At 41.4% G+C, this 21,184-nt stretch overlaps 1 protein-coding gene across 1 annotated transcript in view; it reads right to left on the bottom strand.

Annotated features, from left to right (window-relative positions):
• Nucleotides 1–18,741, bottom strand: part of CEBPG (CCAAT enhancer binding protein gamma) — a 74,550-nt gene extending 55,809 nt beyond the window's left edge. Inside the window, exon 1 of the mRNA XM_063427585.1 lies at nucleotides 18,569–18,741. The gene's annotated coding sequence lies outside the window, so the exon portion shown is untranslated. The remainder of the gene's footprint in view (nucleotides 1–18,568) is intronic.
• Between the last annotated feature and the right edge of the window lie 2,443 nt (nucleotides 18,742–21,184).

The following is a 21,184-nucleotide window of genomic DNA, read 5'->3' as shown; positions in this document are numbered from 1 at the left end:
ACAAAAGCTTACATCCCTCCAGCAGTTCTCCTGCCAACCTGTTTTAACATCTAGGTGTAACCATGGAAGTGTGTGTTTTCCCCAAGCAATTCTGTCTTACCTACCCAGAAACCAAGAGATCAAACCAAGAGATCAAAGGGAAAGACTTGTGTAAAGACAGAACTCTCTGGAGAAAGAGGGCGGGATAAACCACTTTTGGGAGGGAAAAGGAATTCTGGGACTTGTAGTTTATTACTCCAAGAATCAGTCTTTAAAAGGACAACATCCAAGGAAGGCTCTCTCCTCTCTTTGTCTCTTTGGAGAGGACAGCGCAGCAAGCAGGGCCATGGTGAACTGATAGAGTCTGTTCCAGATTACCCAGGATGAAGGCGCAAGGGGAAGACCTCAATTGAAATGTTTAAGTATTGCCCTTTTATTATGTATCTTTTGGTTTTGGACTGACTATGGTTATAATGTGTAATGTGTATATCCTTTTTAAAATCTAACAGTATCCTTAAATTAATATTAACAATACATTTTATTATACACTTGTGTTTGTGTCTTATTTGTCACACATTCCCTAAAAGAATATCCTTGTAAGAGGGTCATAATTTCTTACAACGTCAGTACGCTGGGTTTGTTGGGCGCACAATGATTACGTCATCACGCACCGGACCACGTTTTTGCACATGCGCACTGACACCAAAGATGGAATCGGATAGAAATCTTTTTACACAGATGGGGTAAGTTACTTATTCATTAGCTATGTATATATTGGTATTGTTGGACACTATTATTATCTTGATAAAGACCCTGAAGGGTCGAAACGTTGATGTGGAGGTGATTTATTGAAATATATATTTTTGGAAATCCAAGTGAGTGCTCCTGTCTTCTTCTGTGTGTGTATATATATATATATATATATATATATATATATATACACACACACACCAGTGGAAAGAGTGCACTCGAGAGGTCTTCGTAAAAAAATATAAACAATTTATTGTGCCAAAGTTCAAAGACATATAAGTCGACGTTTCAGTCCCCCGTAGGACTTTTTTCAAGAAGATATATATAAATACACCTAGAATTAAATTATATATACATCTATGTATATATAAATAAAAATTATACGAGATATATATATATATATATATATATCCATATGCAAAATTACTAATAATTTCATAAATATACACGTAGACTTCAAATATATAAATATGCATATATATTTAAATTCTACGTGCATATTTATGTAATATTTTTACATAATTAAGTCATTTTATTGATTGCAATTTGAGGGACCTGCCTGACAACCCAGGCTGAAAGTCAAGAGAATTTAATTTGCTAGCACTCTATTTGACCCTGTAACTTTCTATGACATCGTAAAACCTGTACATGGGGGGTACTGTTTTACTCGGGAGACTTCGCTGAACACAAATATTAGTGATTCAAAACAGTAAGGCATATCACAGCGATTATATTGTCAGTGAAAGTGACTTTTTTTGCATTTTTCACACACAAATGGCATCATCAGTGAAAGTATCAATACATTTTACTGTTTTGAAACACTAATATTTGTGTTCAGCAACGTCTCCCGAGTATAACAGTAACCCCCATATACAGGTTTAATAGAGTTTTTGAAAGTATCAGGGTCAAATATAAGGGTCATATTTTTTTACATTGAAAATTGCCAGGTTGGTTACGTTGCCTTTGAGAGCGTATTGTATCCCAGGAATGAGAATTACCCTCATGATGGCATACCATTTGCAAAATAATTCAACCCACAGTATTGCAAATGGGGTATGTTCAGTCTTTTTAGTAGCCACTTAGTCAAAAACACTGGACAAAGTTAGCGTTCATAATTGTTTTTTTTACATTTTTAACACACAAACAAATATAAATGCTAACTATGGCCAGTGTTTGTGGCTAAGTGGCTACTAAAAAAGACTGGACATACCCCATATTGAATACCCTGGGTAGTTTACTTTAAAAATATATGTACATGTGAGGAGTGATTCAGAGATTTATGACAGATAACAGTGTTACAATGTCACTATTGATAAATTGTAAAAATATATATTTTTAAACAGCTATTTCTTATTTGTACGTATAGCCCTATAACTTGCAAAAAAGCACGTAAACTCTGGGTGTTTTTAAACTCAGGACAACATTTTGAATCTATTTAGCAGTTTTTTTATTAGCTTTTGTAGATAAGTAAAATATTTTTCAAGTTTAAGTCAAAAAACACGTTTTTTATTTAGATTTTTCACCATATTTTATAATTTTTTTAAAGTGAATTATATGACATGATACAAATAATGGTATGTAAGTAGGGGCATGTCTACTTAACAGTGAGCAGCCTGCGCGGTGGGTGGAGGCCATAAATCACAATGGGGTATGGGGGACCTACTGTCCTCCCCCCCCCTGCGTGATGGATGGGGGCCATAGATCACAAAGGGGGACGGGACCTACTGTCCTCCCCCCCAGCCCCCACCCCTGGGCAACGGGTGTGGGCCCTAAATAACAAATCCCCCTGCCCTTCAAAGGTGACTAGAGGTCCCCAAGCCCCTAGTCACCCCCCTACCCAAATAAAAACTATCCCCTACCTACCTCATCTCACCCTAAAAATAGTGAGGGGGGAATAAAATAACTAACGTGTAAAGAAAAAGAAAACTTACCATTCGATGTCTTCTTTCTTCTAAAATCTTCATTTTTCAGCCCCAAAAAAGGCCAAATAAAAAAAAAACATAATACCCGAACTTAAAATAAAATAAAAAAACAGAGCGCCCATTAAAAAAAAAAAAAAAAACCCTGACGAAAAAGAAAAAACCCAACGTTAAAAAATGAATCCATCTTCACCAATGGAGGGCTCCGTGCAGTCTGAGCTCTGCAGGGCGGGGGAAGGCTTATAAAGCTGAACCTTGCAATTAGGCTAAGGCTTATAAAGCCTTGCCTTGCAATTAGGCTAAGAACACTCTGATTGCTTGGTTTAAGCCAATCAGAGTGCTCTTTGTCATTTTACACAGCGTGGGAAAACTCCAAAGAACTTCCCCATGCTGTGTAAAATCACTCATAACACTCTGATTGGATGGCTTGATATCCATCCAATCAGAGTGTTATGAGTCAAATTACACAGCGTGGGAAAGTTCTTTGGAATTTTCCCACGCTGTGTAAAATGACAAAGAGCATTGTCAGTGCGTATGGCAGTCAGCATAGATAAAGCATAAAGAGAAGGAGAAATAAAACAATGTTTACATTTTTCCTCCTTGTTTGTTTTTCCTGGCTTTGCCTTTAACCCCTTAAGACCGCAGGACGTTCTATGCTGTCCTTAATTGGCCGGCTCTAAACGCCGCAGGACGGCATAGAACGTCCTGTGAGGTCTTACCCCCCACGTGGCCGGCGGCACATGGCCGCTGCAGATCGCGGTCGGGGGGGCATGCCTGGCCCCTCAGGCAGCCCCCCTGTGCCTGGGGACCGCGGTCTGCAGCTTCTGATCGCAGTGACAGGCTGTCACTGCGATCGGTATTTACCATGTGTCAGCCAATTTGAAATCGGCTGACACATGGAGCCGGCCGCATTCTCCTGCAGCAGATCGCGGTCGGGGGACATGCCTGGCCCCCCAGGCAGCCCCCCTGGGGTCAGTGACTGCGATCTGCAGTCAGGCTGCAATCAGATCGCACTGACAGGCTGCCATAGCCTGTCAGTGCGATCAGTGTTACTATGTGTCAGCCTATTGGCTGACACGTGTAACTGCAGCCATTATCCCCCTACAGATCGCGGTGGGGGGCATGCCTGTACCACCCAGGCACTCCTCCTGTGGCCAATTACCGCGATCTGTAGGAGGTGATCACAGTGACAGCCAGTCACTGTGATCACTGTTAGCATGTGTCAGCCAATTATCTCAGATCACTGGCTGACACATTGTCTCTGCCCCTCTCCTCACCTCACTTCGATCTGAGAGAGAGAGGCAGAGAGATCGTTGCTTTTGCAGCTCCTGTGGAAAAACAAAGTTTTAAATTTTTTTTAAAGTTTTAAAATGTATATTTTATTTAACCCTTTCAGTGCTGATCACAGCATATCAACCTGATTAGGGCATTTATTTATTATTTTTTTTTTGGATCAAAAAAAATTATTTCTAATTTTTTTTTACTCTTTGTGTCAGTCGCAGCAACCCAAATCTCCATTACCCTTTCCCCGCTGCCGTGATCACTATACTGTACAGTTTATCTGCTGTACAGTACTGTATCAGTGATCACTATGATCAGAGGGCTCTCTGATCAGACTGACTTTTTTTAGGGTTATTTTTATAGATCTAAAAACAACCCTTTCAGTGTACTGATTGCAGCTGCCTATACTGTGATCAGTACATTTATATTATTTTTTTTAGGGGGGGGGGGGGTAGTAGGTGTTAGGCAGGTAGATAATTAATTACCCACTTTAGTATATAAATTAATTAATTTGTCACCCTAGAATGGCACGTCGCTACTCAGCCGAGGAGGCGTATGCCATTCTGGCAGGCAATGATAGTGACACTCTGCAAGACAGTGACACTATCACTGCCTCTGACATTGAGCCTCTGAGTGAGACCTCAAGTGATGGTGCCCCACCACCACTCACAAGAGGACGCTCAGCAAGCCCAATGCCAGGCGGAGACTGGGTGCCTCTAAATATGATGGCCCCAGAAATACCGCCGTTCACTGTTACACCTGGCATCACTGTAACAGTGGACGACTGCGAGCCAATTCGTTTTTTTGAGCTCTTTATGTCAGACGAATTTGTTTGCTATGCAGTATCTCTCTGCACATCCGGGGTCCCATTATGGTCGCAGGAATATGTGGAGACCCACGGATGTCGCAGAGATGAAGCGGTTTCGGCTTTAACCCTAAGGGTATTGTTAAAAAGCCCAGTATCAGGTCCTACTGGAGCAAGCAACGCATCCTGGCTACACCTCTTTTCCCTGAGGTTATGTTGAGGGATCGCTACCTGCAACTGCTGCGATTCCTTCATTTTAATGATAACTCACTGTCCCCCCCTAGAAATGACCCACTGTTTGACAGGCTATATAAAATTTGGCCCTTTATTCAACTCCTGTCAGACAGATTTTCTGAAAATTATGTCCCCGATAAAGATATTTCAATTGACGAGTCCCTTATGAAATTTAAAGGTCGACTGCTATTTAAGCAATATATTCCATCGAAGCGGTCCCGATATGGCGTTAAATTTTATAAATGATGTGAATCCTGTACTGGTTACACATGGGCGTTTCGCATTTACCAGGGGAAGGATAGCCATCTTGACCCACCAGGATGCCCTGATTCTGTGGGTACAAGTGGCAAGATTGTTTGGGATCTAATCCTTCCCTTGTTGAATAAGGGATATAGGCTATGGGTTGACAATTATTATACCATTATAGAATTATTTAAAAATGTATATTGTTTTGAAACCCTAGCCTGTGGCACAGTGAGTAAGAATCACAGGGGTTTCCCCCAAGCCCTGGCAATAGGCAGAAGCAGTAGAGGTTCCTCTTCAGCTCTCCGCCAGGATGAGTTGCTTGCTCTTCGCTTCAGAGATAGGAAAGATGTATACATGCTGTCTACAATGCATGACGAAAGTACAGTGTCTGTGAGAGGTAGCACTGAGCATCTGGAAAAGCCGAAGTGCATTGTAGACTATAGCAAGTTTATGGGGGGAGTAGACTTGGCTGACCAATGCATACATCCCTATCCGGTGAACCGAAAAACTAGGACCTGGTACAAGAAAATTGCAATCTACGTGAGCCAGATTGCAATTTTCAATGCCTATGTCCTCTATACAAAAGAGGTCATAGGTAGGCCCTGCCCTTTCCTCGAATTCACATTAAGCCTTTTGTCCCGTATGTTATTTACCCAGCCCCCCAATCCCACTTTGGAATCAGGAGATCTCCAAAGACTTTGTGGCAAACACTTCCCTTGCCGAATCCCACCCACCCCTAGTAAAAAAGCTCCCCAAAGAAAGTGCCGTGTTTGCTACAAGAAAGGAGTCCGAAAGGACTCCAGTTATTATTGTCCAACCTGCCCATCTCTACCCGCCCTCTGCATAACAGACTGTTTCAAAGTCTACCATACAGAGCTGAACTTCTGAATCACTCTGTATGGGACTTTGGCAGTTTGTTTGCTTGATTTACCTGGATTTCTGACCTCGGCTTGTCCTGATTACGCTTTGTTAGCTGCCTATACCGACCCATTGGCTTGTTTTACCGACTACTCTGAATTCTGGATTCCCCTGACCTTGGCCTGTCCCTGTTTACGCTAGCCATTCTAAAGTGGCTACACCAAACAACTCAAAATACTACATTTGTAGTACTTGAAATGTGACTTCCCAATAAAAAACTAATCACAGGGTTAAAGGGAATTTCCAGTGCCAGGAAAACGATCCGTTTTCCTGGCACTGGAGGGTCCCTCTCCCTCCCACCCCCCAATCCCCGGTTACTGAAGGTAAAAAACCCTTCAGTGACTTACCTGAAGCAGCGGCGATGTCCCTCGCCGCTGTCTCCACCTCCGCGACGCTCCTCCTATCCATTGCGACGGCCGGTGGGCGAGACTGATCTCGCCCACCGGCCGAGGGGACCTAATGCGCATGCGCATTACGTCTCCCCATAGGAAAGCATTGAAAAATCATTTCAATGCTTTCCTATGGGGTTTTGAGCGACGCTGGAGGTCCTCACACAGCGTGAGGACGTCCAGCGACACTCTAGCACAGGTTTCCTGTGCTAGAAACCAGGAAGTGACCTCTAGTGGCTAATAGACAGCCACTAGAAGTGGAGTTAACCCTGCAAGGTAATTATTGCAGTTTATAAAAAACTGCAATAATTACATTTGCAGGGTTAAGAGTAGTGGGAGTTGGCACCCAGACCACTCCAATGAGCAGAAGTGGTCTGGGTGCCTAGAGTGTCCCTTTAATGCTGTGATTAGCACTGAAAGGGTTACAAAAAATAGGTTTTTTTTTTTTTTTTTTTACTTCTCAAACTTTTCACACAGTGACTCTCTATGTGATATCAAAGATCTATCTGCCTCTCTCTGCCTTCAGATCAAAGTGTATGTGGGGTACTGTTCTATTCATGTGATATAATAAAAACCTGGAAACATGGTACATGTAGGTACTGTTATATTCCAAAGACAGTCTTAAGTCAAAATACTAAGTCTCTAGTGCACTAACTAGGCCCAGAAAATTATTTTGGCAAACTTACAAGCTGAAAGGGCATCTAATATATTTCGCCCTGTGACTTATCAGTAAAATCTGAAATAATAATACGTGGGGGTACCGTTATATTCAGAAGACAGTGTTAAATCAAAATATTATGTATTATGACATTTCCAGTGAAAATGCTATTTATCTGATTAAAAAGACAAAAATCAAAGTAGAAATCGCAACATGGGCCCAGCATTTCTGTTAAAATGGCTAGACCAAACATCTCAAATTATGCCATTTGTTATACTCTGGGGTGCCTACTTTTGAAAATGGTTTGCCATAACGGTGGGAATGTTATTACCCAGGCTGCCATGATCTCTCAAAGGCGAGAAAGACCCAGAAAATCACTTCGTCAAATTGCCAACTTTGAAAAGGACATCTAATATTTTTGTCCCCGTGACTTCCCCCCCAAAACAGAAAATCTAGTACATGGGGGTACTTTGCAAGCTTCCTTCCATTATTTGTTAGCAGGCACCAAAGTATTTTACCTTGATGTATCTTTTTTCTTCTTTTAATTTAAAAATAAAATGTTAAATACAAATAGTGAGGCTTTGTTGCAATAACTCATATCAGGAATATGAAATGTCTTGTGAAAATTGAGTTAATGTGTGTGAAAAAGCACAAATAAAGCTATAACCGCTATGTGGGCCTTTCATTTCTGATAAAGTGGTTAGACCAAACATCTTGCAATGCACCATTTCTTATACTCTGGGTTGCCTACTTTTGAAAATGGTTTGCCATAATAGTGGAAATTTTATTACCCAGGCTGCCATGCTCTCTCAAATGAGATATAGGCCCAGAAAATCACTTTGCCAAATTTCAATGTAATAAAGCCTAAATGGATAAGCCGTATATATGACCGTGTAACTTTCCAAAACACCATAAAACCTATACATGGGGGGTACCATGGCGCTCGTGAGACATCACTGAACAGAACTAGGAGTGTTTCAGGGCAGTAAACCATATACTAACAATAATATTATCAGTGAAAGTACAGATGTTATGTGAAAAATTAAAAAAAAAAAAAAAAAACACTACATTTGGCTAGGGTTTGTGCCCAAGTGGCTACTACAAAAGACTGGGCATACCCCATTTTGAATACCCTGGGATGTCTACTTTTTTAAATGGTATGCCATGATGGGGGTAACTTTCATTTCTTGGCTGCCATACGGTCTCAAAGGCAGCCTGGACACTGCAAACTAATCTGACAAATGTAAAGGTGAAAAAGCATAAATGGATAAGCCGTATATATGACCCTGAAACTTTCCAAAACCCCATAAAACCTATACATGGGGGGTACCATGGCACTCATGTGACATCATTGAGCAGAACTAGGAGTGTTTCAGGGCAGTAAACTATATACTAACAATAATATTATCAGTAAAAGTACAGATTTAAAAAAAAATAAAAAAAATTGTATTCTTTATTTTTCTTGTGCAGATGGTTACAGCAAGCAGGTAGAGCCACAACAGCTTCTACCGGCATATTTTAAAAACATTTCACATTGTGGCAGTAAAGTCGGCACATTTTTTATATTTACAAAATTAAAATTAACAAGCTAAAACAACGTTTAGATAACATGTGACATTAACTACGGGTTAAGCAAAGCTAGGCACGCTTAAGGTTAAGTCATTGTGGCTTGTATGTAGTGCGGCATGAGTGTCTGAAAAACATAGTGAGGAGATTGATGGGTCATCGAGCTAGAGGTCTCAGCTTCATATTACGTATAACAGATAACAGTGGATTAGGGTCCCACTCAGTATCAGGCATGATGTACACAGTGTAGGTGTCGAGTGAGAAAACATTAACTGTGCCGTGTCTCTTCCATAGTTACTGTCTTGACTGCAAAGCACGATGAGAGATAGTCGTGCGAAACTCCCTGCCTTAGTGTCCACTACCATGTACTGTTAGGCAGTGTTCCAGTGCAATAAGAAATGTCAACGTATGTGTATGTATTGTGCGCCTATCATAGGGCGACGGTCTGCACTATCTGGGAGAAGGCAACCCTGGCATCAAACCTTTAAGAAATTATAAACCAACAAACTATTTTAAGCTAAAGGTCGAAAACCAAGGGAGGGTAAAAGTACAGATTTTATGTGAAAAATGCAAAAAAAAAAAAAACGCTAACTTTGGCTAGGGTTTGTGCCCAAGTGGCTACTACTAAAGGCTGGGCATACCCCATTTTGAATACCCTGGGATGTCTACTTTTTCAAATGGTATGCCATGATGGGGGTAATTTTCATTTCTTGCCTGCCATACGGTCTCAAAGGCAGCCTTGACACTGCAAACTAATCTAACAAATTTCAAGGTGAAAAAGCATAAATGGATAAGCCGTATATATGACCCTGTAACTATCCAAAACCTCATAAAACCTATACACGGGAGGTACCATGGTGTTCGTGAGACATCACTGAACAGAACTAGGAGTGTTTCAGGGCAGTAAACGATATACTAACAATAATATTATCAGTGAAAGTACAGATTTTATGTGTTAAAAAAAAAAAACGCTAACTTTGGCTAGGGTTTGTGCCCAGGTGGCTACTACAAAAGACTGGCCATACCCCATTTTGAATACCCTGGGATGTCTAATTTTTCAAATGGTATGCCATGATGGGGGTAATTTTCATTTCTGGGCTGCCATACGGTCTCAAAGGCAACCTAGGTCACTCAAACCAATCTGTCAAATTTCTATGCAGAAAATAAAATAATGGACAAGCCGTATATTTGACCCTGTAACTTTCCAAAACCCCATAAAACCTATACATGGGGGGTACTGTTTTACTCGTGAGACATTTCTGAATAAAAATATGTATGTTTTATTGCAGGAAAACCGAACAGTATTCTGACATTAACAGTTAAATTGCCATGCTGAAATTGAAAAATAAGATTTCATAATTTTTTCAAGTTTTTTAGATTTTATTCATATAAAATGGAGTTCCATATATGAATGTTTGATATTAAATGAAAGCTCTGTTTCCCCTGAACAAAATTATATATAATAAGTGTGGGTGCACTTAGTATGAAAGAGGTAAATTATTGTTGAACAGACATATAGTAAAATTCTGTGGTTTGTTTACATTTTTTTTGGATCACAACTTGTACATTTGGCTGTGGTCTTAAGGGGTTAAAGGACATTATAGGCACCCAGACCACTTCATCTCATTGAAGTGGACTTAATGACGTGTCCCTGTCCCTCTCAGTCTTGCAATGTAAAACAATGTTAACATTGCAGTACTAAGACAGGACTTTAACTCTGGTGTGCAGGCAGTGAAGCCAGCAGGTCTGTGTGATGGAGGACTGCTCTTCTTGGGGACAATCGCGGTTCAGAGGGACAGGCAAGGAGGCAGGACCAAATAGTGCAAAACTTACAGACCTCGGAGCATTGAAGCAACTACATATGTATAATACTCTCAAAAATGTAAGTATCATTTTTTTTTTTTTTTTTTTATCAAACTTGTCCTGACTGACCTACACACGCTTTTTTTTTTTTTTAACACACAATGTGCATTCAGACACACACACACTGACACACATAACCACAAATACACACGTCACACTCCAAACTGACATACACTGACCCATTTACACACAAACTACATCTGACACACCTACAGTACAGTCCCACTGCATCTTTCATATTGCCAGCTGCTTTCAAGATCCAGCGCTCGGGCTGGAGCTTGTCCTCTTCACTTCTCTTTCCTCCATGCACTTTGTCGGCTACTGGGTTATGACGTCATGCTGCATACTGGCGGCCATAAGCTCTGTGCATTGACTGGTGGTCTCCTGGGGGCCCCACAGCCACCTCTGAAATACTGCGTCCAGTTCTTCTACAGCACAAATCCCCCACTCATACACATCCCTGTTTCTTGTCCACGCCAGAGGTGAAAGGATATAAAAAATGCTTGCCCAGAACTGCATGTTTCAGGCGATATAAATTCCACATCCCTGTGCTAGCACAATGTATAGATTATTGTTTAGCACTAATACAGCAATGCAAGCACTACTTACATAAGTAAAAATGAAACACTTCCAAGAAATCCACCTCTTTCAAAACGATCACTAATGAATTAAACAGATGACTATCTTTTATATGCTTTAAAAACAAGAAAAGTGTCTATGAAGCCAAGCCCACAGAGAATGAGCTTGCTATTTTTTTTCTTGAATTTAACAACCAAAAATGTATGATCTGAAAACTATTGCTGTACTCCTATTCAAAAAGATGGGACTTTTTCTAGATGAAGTACATACATTTTGGACAAAGGTCCCATTAAAACAGAATAAAGTGTCCATGCCTATGTTTGAACCTTACTAATATTTGTTGCTAAACATTGTATCTGGCAATTAGTAAAAAAAAAAAAAAATAGAAGAAACAAAAGAAAATCTTAATCTTAAAGGACCACTATAGTGCCAGAAAAACATACTCGTTTTCCTGGCACTATAGGGTCTCTAGGTCCCCCCCCACCCTCAGGGCCCCCCTCCTGCCAGGCTCTAGGAGGTGGAAGGAGTTAATTCTTACCTGTTTTCCCCCGCCGGGCTCCTCCTCCTTTTCGCCGTCACCGGCTGAATGCGCGGCAAGAGCCCAGCGTACATTCAGCCAGTCCATAGGAAAGCATTCTCAATGCTTTCCTATGGACGCTGGCGTCTTCTCACTGTGAAAATCACAGTGAGAAGCGCGGAAGCGCCTCTAGCGGCTGTCAATGAGACAGCCACTAGAGGCTAGATTCACCCATAGGTAAACATAGCAGTTTCTCAGAAACTGCTATGTTTACAGCAGAAAGGGTTAATCCTAGATGGACCTGGCACCCAGACCACTTCATTAAGCTGAAGTGGGCTGGGAGCCGATAGTGGTCCTTTAACACAGTGCCTTTGTAATCACAATTATCTGTGAGTTACCATAGTACCCACAATAACTGAAGTGCACTGCCCTGATTTTGGACATATGCCAGTGGGTTTGTAACAAAGATATGCTTCCTAAGGTTTGGGAAATTTGTTCAGTGCCGATATCCATTACATATGCTATACTGCTTAGGTTATATAATAATTTTCCATACCAGTTTTATTTGTGAACTCGTTCCCTATTCATTCTTACAACTCTTAACCAACCATTTCTGGGAGAACACAGCATTCACACTACTGGTACTAACTAGTGAAGTCTTGAAAACTAGGCAGTCTAGAAGCCTGGCTTTATTACTTTGTTATGTAAACCTGCAAACCACCTGGTTCAAACAGCACATTACACATTCTGGCTCTTTTCAAACTAAACTGGCAGTAATTTAATGAAGAAAACAAAAACTATATGCTCAACTAGCTCTTGAAAATTAGGCAGAAACAAAATGCTACAGGAACACTCCAAGTACCATAGCCACTGCCAGTTGTTATGGTGCCAGGATTGTCCTGGTGCATCTACCAATGTAAGTAGCCAAACCAGTTAAGGACCACTCTAGTGCCAGGAAAGCATACTCGTTTTCCTGGCACTAGAGTGCCCTGAGGGTGCCCCCACCCTCAGGGACCCCCTCCCGCCCGGCTCTGGAAAGGGGAAAAGGGTAAAAACTTACCTTTTTCCAGCGCTGGGCGGAGAGCTCTCCTCCTCCTCTCCGCCTCCGTTCCTCCCCGTCGGCTGAATGCGCACGCGCGGCAAGAGCTGCGCGCGCATTCAGCCGGTCGCATAGGAAAGCATTCATAATGCTTTCCTATGGACGCTTGCGTGCTCTCACTGTGATTTTCACAGTGAGAAGCACGCAAGCGCCTCTAGCGGCTGTCAGTGAGACAGCCACTAGAGGAAAAAGGGGAAGGCTTAACTAATTGATAAACATAGCAGTTTCTCTGAAACTGCTATGTTTATAAAAAAATTAGTTAACCCTAGCTGGACCTGGCACCCATACCACTTCATTAAGCTGAAGTGGTCTGGGTGCCTAGAGTGGTCCTTTAGTAACAGCTTAACCTTTTCCCTGAGGTTCAAAGGCAACACTCCTAGCAGGAAGTGAGAGTAAGAGGTTCCTGCCCTCCAGGCATCCCATTAGCCCTCTCCCAGCCCAGTCTTATTAGGCCTCCCATGTGTCTCAGCAGCATCCCCACGTGTCCCATGAGGCCCCCCCCCCCCCCCATTTGTCGCATTAGCACCCAGAGCTCCATGCATCCCCTCCTGCCGGTCACTGTGTAATAGAGTTGTGCGACCCAATAGTATGCCGGCCCACCAGGAAATTTCCAGGTGGGCCAGTCCGGCCCTGCTTAACCCCTTAACACTGCAGCCAAATGTACAAGTTGTGAACGAAACAAAACGTAAACAAAACCTGGCATTTGCGCTATATGTCTGTCCAACCATAATTCACCTCTTTCATATTAAATGCACCCCCCCTTATTATATATCATTTTATTCAGGGGAAACAGGGCTTTCATTTAATATCAAACATTTAGCTATGAAACATAATTTAATATGAAAAAAATGGGAGAAAATAAGTTTTTCTTTGATTTTTTTCGTTCTACATGACATTTTAACTGTCAATGTCATAATACTGTTTGCTTTTACTGCAATAAAATACACATATTTGTATTCAGCAAAGTCTCACGTGTAAAACAGTACCCCCTATGTACAGGTTTTATGGTGTTTTGGGAAGTTACAGGGTCAAATATAGCGTGTTACATTTGAAATTGAAATTCGCCAGATTGGTTACGTTGCCTTTGAGACTGTATAGTAGCCCAGGAAATAAATTTACACCCATAATGGCATGCCATTTGCAATAGTAGACGACCCAAGGTATTGCAAATAAGCGATGTCCAGTCTTTTTTAGTAGCCATTTGGTCACAAACACTGGCCAAAGTTAGCGTTCGTATTTGTTTGTGTGTGAAAAATGCAAAAAAACGCCAATTTTGGCCAGTGTTTGTGAAAAGTGGCTACTAAAAAAGACTGGACATACCCAATTTGCAATACCTTTGGTTGTCTACTATTGCAAATGGTATGCCATCATAGGGGTAATTTTCATTCTTGGGCTACCATAGGGTCATAAAGGCAACGTAAGCAATCTGGCGAATTTTAATGTGAAAAAAATTAAACACAAGCCTTATATTTGACGCTGTAATTTTTGAAAACACCATAAAACCTGTACATGAGTACATGTACATGAGGGTACTGTTGTACTCAGGAGACTTCGCTGAACACAAATATTTGTGTTTCAAAACAGTAAAAAGTATTGCAGCAATAATATTGTCCCTGTAAGTGCGGTTTGTGCGTGAAAAATGCAAAAAACTTCACTTTTACTGGCGATATCATGGTTGTAATACATTTTACTGTTTTGAAACACTAATATTTGTGTTCAGCGAAGTCTCCCGAGTAAAACAGTACCCCCCATGTACAGGTTTTATGGTGTCTTGGAAAGTTATAGGGTTAAATATAGTGCTAGCAAATTAAATTCCCTATACTTTCGGCATGGGTGGTCAGGCAGGTCCCGCTAATTGTAATTAATTAGGATACCTAATTATGTAAAATTATTACATAAATATATGTGTAGAATTAATATATGTATATATATATACATATGTGTATATATACGTATATATATATATATATTTTTCTTTTAATATTTTTATTTATATATAGGTATATAGTGATATATACGTATATATTTATGTATATAGATATATATATTATTTCGTTCTACGTGTATTTTGATATAAATATATATATATTAATATCACAATACAGTTAGAAGGAAATAAAACACATCTATATATTTTTTAATATTTTATTTTTAATTATTTTTTACGTATTTACATATTTATTTTTTTATATTATTTATAAATATATATATAACAATAATTATATATATATTTAATCAGTATCAGTCTACGTGTAATTTGATATTAATATATATTATATTAATATTAAAATACACCTAGACGGTGTATGTGTGTGTATGTATATGTGTATATATATACTTAGATCATATATATATATATATATATATATATAATATATATATGATCTAAGTATAAATTTTTTTTTTTACACTTATTTAACATTTATTTTATTTGATTTCAGCCAGCAGGTGGACCAACTGTCATTACAGTTGGTCCCCCTGCTGGCATTGCTGCAGCCAGCTATACCGGCCATGTGATTGTGAGGTCCTCGCAAGGACCTCACTGTCACATGACCGGGAGGGACCGGAGGAGGAAGATGTGCCGCGGGGGGGCTCCCTGGGAGTCCCCCCAACCGCGATCGCCGGCGTGGGACCGCCGGCGACCGGGTAAGTTACTAAAAACCGGAGGGCGTACTATTACGCCCTGCGGCGTTTAGAGCCGCTTTTAAAAGGACGTAATAGTACGCCCTCCGGTCTTAAGGGGTTAAAGGGACACTGTAGCCACCAAAACAGCTTTAGCTGAAGGAACATTTTAGTGTTAGGAATGCAAACATGTACTCCTAACACTATAACCCTGGAGTGGCTGTTTAGGTGATTGGCCCCTCTCAGGTATGAGAAAAAAGGTAGTTTATTTAACGTTTCTCCACCGTCACGCAGGTCTCGTAGAAGCTGATCCCTCCCTACATGGCTAAGATCATTAATCTTGATAATCTCATTCAGTCAGATGCTCTCATATGAAAGCAGTGGAAGGCATGCGTAGCAAAACCCTGTGCTGCGCCAATCAGCATCTCCTTATGGAGATCTATTGAATCAATGCATCTGTCTGGGGAGTTCTCAGCGACTGCATGTGTGGAGACGCTGAACGTAGGTGTTGGACACTGCAGCACTAAAATAGGATGCACCTCTAGTGGCTGAGTTACTGCCTTAGAGGTGTTACTAGGCAGCAATTTAAATTCTGTGTTTCTATATAAAGGCAGCATTTACCGTATATACTCGAGTATAAGACGAGTTTTTCAGCACATTTTTTGTGCTGAAAAACACTCACTCGTCTTATACTCGAGTCAGTTGTCTGTATTATGGCAATTTTCATTGCCATAATACAGACAAGGACCGGGGGCTGTCAGGAAGCTGTAACTTACCTTCACCGCAGCTCCTGTCAGCTCCCTTCTCTCTCCTCCGTCCGTGCAGCTCCCAGGTCAGCTTCCTCTGCAACTCTCGCGAGAGCCGCGGGGTCAGAGCGTTGCCACGGGTTACCGTGGCAACACTCCGCGCGGCCGCGAGAGTTGCAGAGGAAGCTGACCTGGGAGCTGCACGGACGGAGGAGAGAGAAGGGAGCTGACAGGAGCTGCGGTGAAGGTAAGTTACAGCTTCCTGACAGCCCCCCTCCTACAGCCCATCCACTGGACCACCAGGGAGTGAGAGCCCCCCTCCCTGGCCAGCTAACAAGCAGGGAGGGGGGACGAAAAAATAAATAAATAAAAATAATAAAATCAAAAAAAAATAATAACATAACAAATATATATATATATATTACAATAATAATAATTAATAAAATGCCCACCCCCACCAATGCTCTGCACTCACACACACACACACTGCACTCCATTCATTATATACACACACTGCATTCATACACACACTGCATTCATACATACACACTGCATTAACACTGCACTCATACACACACTGCACTGCATTCATTATATACACACTGCACTCATACACACACTGCACTCATACACACACACTGCACTCATATACACACACTGCACTCCATTCATTATATACACACTGCATTCATACACACTGCATTCATACATACACTGCATACACACTGCATTCATACACACACTGCATTCATACATACACACACTACACTGCATTCATTATATACACACTGCACTCATATACACACACTGCATTCATTATATACACACTGCACTCACACACTGCACTCATACACACACTGCACTCCATTCATTATATACACACTGCATTCATACACACACTGCATTCATACACACACTGCATACACACACAGCATTCATACACACACACTGCATTCATACACACACACTGCATTCATACACACACACTGCATTCATACACACACACTGCATTCATTCACACACACTGCATTCATTATATACACACACTGTAAATAAATATTCAGTTAATATAACTTTTTTAGGATCTAATTTTATTTAGAAATTTACCAGTAGCTGCTGCATTTTCCACCCTAGTCTTATACTCGAGTCAATAAGTTTTCCCAGTTTTTTGGGGTAAAATTAGGGGCCTCGGCTTATATTCGGGTCGGCTTATACTCGAGTATATACGGTACATTGAAAAGCATGCAGGGACAGGCTATAGAAAACTCCTGAAACACTAAATTAAGCTTTAGTAGTTCTGTAGACTATAGTGTCACTCTTTAATGAAGCAGTTTTTGTATATAGATCATGCTTCTTATAGGTCACTGCTCAGTTCTTTGCTATTTAGGTGTTAAATCCCGTTGGTTTATGTAGCCCTGGCCATACATCCCCGGTTGTGACTAGCACAGCCTGCATGGAGATAAAAAGGTTTCATTTTCAATGGGTTGTTAACTTACTTTACAAGTCTTTACAGGAAGTATTTAGGTAGGCTGTGTAAGTAAAATGCAGGGAGACGAGACTAGGGCTGAATAAACAGTGATTTAACTCCTAAATGGCAGAGAGTTGTGCAGTGAGAATTGCAGAGGCATGATCTATAAACCCAAACTGCTCACTAAGCTAAAGTTGTTTTGGTGACTATAGTGTCCCTTTAAAGCCAATAGAAGTTACATGAAGAATGAATTGCCATTCTAGTTTACATTTTGCAATTTTAATTGTAATTATGGACAATTCGGAGAGGACTAGGCTATTCACTAAACTTCAAGGCTAGGACAATAGAAATCAAAATGATGAAATGGAAGCTAGAACTCTGTACAAATGTTTCCAAACCTGCTACTTAACCAAAATGTAGCCTCTCAGATGACATTGTTACAACTTTAGAGTTTAGAGGATAAGCATACTAAAAAAAAAAAAAAAACTAAAATGTGTATAATGATATATTGTTCTAAATTATATACATATACACACACACAATATATTTTTTACCACTATTCTTCCATTTAGATCCACATGGGGGGGAAGGCAGGTCCCAGTGTAGGGTACCCCCTCCCTCCAGATCAGTCACTCAGGTAATGGCACGCCTCTCTCAGCCGTCACGTCATGTTAGGTTTATCAATGTTACCGATTTCATCATGTCAGGGTTTCCCCCACCACACACGGCTGTTCAGCAATACACTGGGCCTCCATCACTTGGAAAGCAAACAATAAAAGTAACTAGCTCCCTCCCAATCGGCAATGTTTTGGTTTATAAACACGCTCTCCCTGCCCGAATCTTCACCTCCACACAAACAAGTCCCCGGGCTCTAGCCGTCACCGCCCGCACTGAATTCGTAAACCGGCTACCGAGAAGGGGATACTCACAGCGCCCCGTTACAGCTGTCGCCAACTCTCGTCCCGAATGGGCGGCGAGGTCCGGCTATTCCGATATAAAACCCAGTCGTACTTTGTTTCGCTCTGTATCGCGACAGTAGCTCCGACCCGTGAAGGGGAGCGGTGAGGGAGCTGGAAGACTCTGCGCGTGCGCAGTGTGCTCGGCCGGGGAGCGCATGTGCGCTGGGAATGTCACCCAACATGCGTAGTGTTAGTGCTTTCCCCAAGCGCTTTGCTAGGCTTGTATTCACTTTTATTTATTAAATATATTTATTTTTAAACTGAAGTGAGAGTTAGTACCGGGTATTGTGGACTGGGCTCCACTCTCTCTCTGTGTTTTACAGGAGTCAATGGAGCAGTCCTGTTAAAACGGCTAGAAAATCTGCTCCAAGTGAGCATTGTTTGGAATTCACATGAGGTTATTTACTAAAGAGAAAACGTGTGAATTTTAAATGTAAAGGGACAGTATTATAGATGTAGCTTATCCCTCTGTCCCTTCTTTCCATCAGAATTTCCCTCTTATTATAGAATAGTAGGGATCTTGGGTTGTGGTTAAACAGAGAAGATGGGTCCAGAAGTAGACGATTATCATCATTTTGTCTCACACAAAAGAAAAAAAAAAAAAAAAGAAAAGACTGGATAACCAGTAAGAGAATGGGTATGAAGAGGCAGGTGTTGGGGGAGAGGATAGGAGTAGTACAGATACATTCTCTAAAGTAAACTGGGAAGAAGGAATTTAGATTAGAAAACTAAACTGTTAGGGCACCATATCAGCTTCATCAAAATAAAGCTGTTATGTCTCCAGGAGGTCCTTAGCGCTTCCTTACTGCAATATTTATGCTCTTATATGAGGTGTATAATCATGCTCATGATGCCGGTAAACTTTAGTTGAACATGCAGATTTTTATTAAAGCGGTACTGTCACTCTTTTGGACTCCACACATGTGTCCCAACTTGTTGAGGACACATGTTGGAAGGCAGAAGCGGCTCTCTAATTAGGCAATTTAGGTGGCCGCCTAAGGCCTCGCACTGTCTAAATCGCCTTAGGGCAGGTAAGGTATTTATGAACCCACTCTAACCTCTGTCACTGCTCCTCCATCCCCTCTACCCCCTGTCACTGCCCATTCACCCTCCTACCCCCGTCACTGCCCATTCACCCTCCTAATGATACCGGAGAAACTGACGGAAGCCAAGCACAGAGAGATGGACACAAGTTTCTTCAGGAAGGAAGAGATTCTTTATTGGATCACCGATCGGGACTCAGAGGGACTAGCGTCACCAAAATACAGCAAGTTCTGAGCCCCGGACAATAGTGCAGGCTCCTTATATAGGCACATAACTCCTCCCATATTAAGCTCCACCCGCACATTCTCTTAACCAATCAACACAAATAAGAATTAACTTCCTGCTTGACCGCATGGCTTGTCCAGCACAATGGAGGAGGGGGAATACTACATCCTGTATTCTTGCACATGCTCCGTACACTACTGATCGTATCTTGCCTCGTGCAACCAACTGATCGATACGTCAGCATATGCACGTACACATGCCACGTGGTAATCTCGGCCTACTAAATTTATTTTTACCGAGATTCCACCACATTCCCCCCTTTGATGCCTCTTGATATTTCACAATTACTTGAGGCATCACTTAACCTTGGTTTGCATACACCGCAAGTTACCATGAACCAGACCAGACTTATCTTATGATGTGAATCTTCAACACTCATCTTCCTGCATTGGTTCTCCCTGATCTAGAGCCTTATACTTATAAATCGCCATTATCTGTGCAGCAGCCTTCCTCTCTGCTATATTTTCTATCAGGCTTTGCACAGACCTAACTACTAAGGGTATAAGACACGGCAGGAGTAGACACAACATTAAAATCAGTAGGACTCCACCTACCACTGCCTTAAGCCCTCCAAACCACTCATACCAGCTACCAAACCAACTACTTGGATTATACCCTTTCCATACCTGAGTAGGCACATGCGCTAGTTTAACCATATGGCTAGTAAGCTCAGCTATTGCCTGCCCTTCGTCATCTATTTGAAGACAGCAATTGCTCAGGTTAAACTTCCCACATACACCTCCCTCTACTGCCAAAAGGTAATCCAAGGCTAATCTATTTTGGTAGACTGCCGTCCTCATCCTGGTGTTATGCTTCGCTAGAAGATTGAGCGCTTGTGATGTCTCGTTGGTGATAATCTCAACCACCGCCTGTAATCTTATAATACGGTTGAGCATATAAATAGGGGTTCTGTAACCAAAGGTACCATCCTCAGCCCATGTGGCTGGCCCATAATAATCTATGATACGCTGGGGAGGCCATTCATTATCTTCCCAGGTGCCTATCTCTATGGGTCCCCTTTTCTTCCTATGATTCACATCATACACTTTAACACCTAAAGTCTCACCTGTTTCAATCGGTAACAAGAAGAAGGATGGTTTGAGCATACCCAACACACATGCCCCTTCCCAGTCCTGTGGCAACTCCGAATAGGCTTTCTTACCACAGATCCAGTACAAATTTGCTGGGGCTCTCCAGGTAGATGTGATGGATAAATCAAACCACACATCCTTTAAATTGGCGTATCTAGCAAACGGG

Source organism: Pelobates fuscus, chromosome 7, assembly GCF_036172605.1.
Source record: "Pelobates fuscus isolate aPelFus1 chromosome 7, aPelFus1.pri, whole genome shotgun sequence".
Classification (NCBI taxonomy): domain Eukaryota; kingdom Metazoa; phylum Chordata; class Amphibia; order Anura; family Pelobatidae; genus Pelobates; species Pelobates fuscus.
Note: the sequence above shows the minus strand (reverse complement) of the source record. Positions and strands in the feature narration are given on the sequence as shown.